Genomic DNA, 310 nt, shown 5'->3' with positions numbered 1-310 from the left:
ACACACACACACACACACACACAATTTATGTTACTCCTCTTCTCAAAACCCTCTAATCTATCCACTTGGAATTAAATATAAAACATTACAACGATAAAGGGAGTATGGATGGAATGATAAAAAAAAAACACACACACACACACACAATTTATGTTACTCCTCTTCTCAAAACCCTCTAATCTATCCACTTGGAATTAAATATAAAACATTACAATGATCAAATGGCCTTAAATAATCTAGTCCTTGGCTACTTCTTTAATCTTATTCTCAACTACTCTCCCCCTAACTCACCAGGCTTTACCCATTCTAG

Source organism: Propithecus coquereli, unplaced genomic scaffold (assembly GCF_000956105.1).
Source record: "Propithecus coquereli isolate 6110/MARCELLA unplaced genomic scaffold, Pcoq_1.0 Scaffold61, whole genome shotgun sequence".
Classification (NCBI taxonomy): domain Eukaryota; kingdom Metazoa; phylum Chordata; class Mammalia; order Primates; family Indriidae; genus Propithecus; species Propithecus coquereli.
This window is presented reverse-complemented; position numbering follows the sequence as displayed.